This window comes from Eucalyptus grandis, chromosome 8, assembly GCF_016545825.1.
Source record: "Eucalyptus grandis isolate ANBG69807.140 chromosome 8, ASM1654582v1, whole genome shotgun sequence".
Lineage (NCBI taxonomy): Eukaryota > Viridiplantae > Streptophyta > Magnoliopsida > Myrtales > Myrtaceae > Eucalyptus > Eucalyptus grandis.
This window is the reverse complement of record NC_052619.1, coordinates 22,692,265-22,694,921: the sequence shown is the minus strand read 5'-3', so window position 1 is coordinate 22,694,921 and position 2,657 is coordinate 22,692,265. Positions and strand designations below refer to the sequence as shown.

Below are 2,657 nucleotides of genomic sequence, written 5' to 3'. Positions count from 1 at the left end.
TCTTCTTTGGATGCAAGAATGATGTTGGCTAGCGCACGGTTCATCTCAAGAACGCCAGTGGTCGTCTCTCCGATAGAGTTCAATGCTAGGGATTGAGCCTCAGCACTACCTGCTAGTGTCCTAATTACTCTATCAGCTTGGTCATGCAAGGTCCTGTCAAAATCTTGCAAGCTCCGGTCGGCTCTACAGGCGGCTTCATAAGAGTTCAGTTGAGACTGGTATCTAGGATTGCTGTCTTCCATTGATGAAGAGTCTACTTCCTTCTTCTTACTCCACACCCCACCCATTTTTGGGTCCAAAAATGGGAAATATAGGGATTGCCCAAAAACTCCAAAACCAAACCCTTCTTCAAGTTTTGCTAAGCAAGCACAGTCCTTGAATTATATCTATGAATGGTGGGCTACAGTGGGAAATTGCCCAAAATATCTGTGCTCAGATCTACCAGAAAAAAAAAAAAAAAAAAAGGCAGGACTCACAGACTACTCACAGATCAGCTAAACCCCCTTCTCTCTTTTGCTCCCTTATGTGATCTTACCTCAGTTTCAGCTGACACCACAAAGAACAGATCATCTGGTTTCCACTTCAACTCCTCCAAAGGACCAAACCAGGCTCAATCACCGTGCAGATGCCAAGAGTCAACCGCAGAAACTGAGATCTACTTTAAGAAAAACAAGAAAAGGGGGGGCGTGGAACTATGGAAAGGAACAGAGAAGTTGGGAGTGCTTCAAGAGGCTGATCTTGAGGCGGCTCGATCGGAGGATTGAAGGCTGCGAGGGGGGCCTGGGAAGAGGAAAGGTCCAGGAAATGGGAGGCGGAGCAATGCGGCCGGCAGTGACCTCAAGAATAGTCTACCAAGCGAGAAGGTTGACTGACTCTTGCCATTTTCTTTTATATGTCCCTCTGTTCCTGGCCTTTGTTTTCAGTACTTTCATCTACCAATCCAACCAAAGAATGGCCACAATTATTGCGGTATCCTTTTCGGACACCAGATTTTCCTTTTTTATTTCTTGGAATTGGATTTTATGAAATACGAAATGATATATATATCATATTTTCATTATGTATTTAAATGATTACGTTATAATTAAAATCGAGTGGTTATCATTTTTTGATGGCCTGGAAAGTGATAGCCAATCTGTTGGCCGGGGAAAATTGGCAATGGTGGTTGGTGACGTTAGCTTGGCAACACCAAAGGTACATTGGCTTCGTTTGTACTGGAGGAAGAAAATGAACCTGCTGGAAAATATCTTTGAAAAACATTAACTTCTAAGGAAGAGGATTCCATTTTCTCTATATTTTGTCGTATTTTACACACAATATATGGAAACCATTCAGCGGCGTTTGTTACAAGAGAAATATGAAACACACATTTGAAGAAAAAAAAAAATCTCAACAACAAACCTAAGTCTTGAGTCCCGGTCCTTGCCTAAGGGGACTTTGCCAGGTCGTCGATCTGGGGTGGGGGCAGGATCCTCAAGCACAAGAGCTGCGTTGGGCCCATCGAGGTCCCTTAACAAACATCGAGGGACCTCGGCTTAGATGTCAAGATTTTAGGACTAAGCATTGGGATTTAGTTCTATTTTCAAAAATGAGTTTCGATTTTTTTATAAAAGAAAATTATTTTTCTAATTTAAGTATAGATTTTTCATTAGTTTGTTTAAATTCAAACGCTAGCAAATGAGAAAAAGGTTTCCTACCATTAATTTCTTTTTTTGCAAAAAACAAAAAAGGAATTTTAAGGGTTAACAAAAAGGTAGCACGTTAAATTAATTTTGACTCGCTCCTACACAGAATCCATTTAAATCATACATTTTATATGTTGGGTTGGTAGCATAGGATAATCTGCAACGAAAACATTTTCGTCCAAATAATTCACAAAATAGTAAACATTTGACATCACTATCAGAAGCCGACTAAAAAGAAAAATCGCTCCTAGAAAAGTTCTGCTCGTAGTTTTGGACGTGATGAAATAGAGAGAAACGTACTCCATTGCGTCACCTTGTGCTACAGTATTTACTATTTAGGTCCATTCTCGTCGGCATAATGATAAAAATATTGGCACTTTTCAACAAGTGGACAGCTTCCTTTACAGCAAAACCCCGTCGTCTTCCGTCGACAAACATCGGGTTCCTGCCGGGTCAATTTCTAGAGTCCTAGAGACTTCGAAGATTTGAGTTTTTCTGTCGTTTGATTCGAGATCGACCGCAAAGGCACTCGACTGTTATCTCTGCAGAGAAAGGAATCAGGGTTACTTACGCTTCAATTAATAAATTAGATATAGTACTCATTTCTCCAATATTTTCGCATTAATTTGTTTTCTCTGAAATTTTAGACTCGAAATTTCCCAGCGTACAAATGGATGTGAAATTAAAAAGCAACATAATAGACCATACGGTAAACTAAAGAGAAAATTTCCAAAAAAATGGTCTTAAACAATTTGTACTTGTGCCAATTTAATCATAAATCTTTTAATTTTATTAAACTATCTTTATATTTCATTGTCATTCTCTTCCCTCCTTTAAAATAAGTCGGACCCCTTCTATTATTATTTTTATTATAATGTTTTGACAAAGAGAAGCAACAAAGTCGTTGTAGTATAGTGGTGAGTATTCCCGCCTGTCACGCGGGTGACCCGGGTTCGATCCCCGGCAACGGCG

At 39.7% G+C, this 2,657-nt stretch overlaps 1 non-coding gene across 1 annotated transcript; it reads left to right on the top strand.

Annotated features, from left to right (window-relative positions):
- Positions 1-2,585: 2,585 nt before the first annotated feature.
- Positions 2,586-2,657, top strand: TRNAD-GUC. The gene has a single exon. It is a non-coding gene; the product is annotated as a tRNA-Asp (tRNA).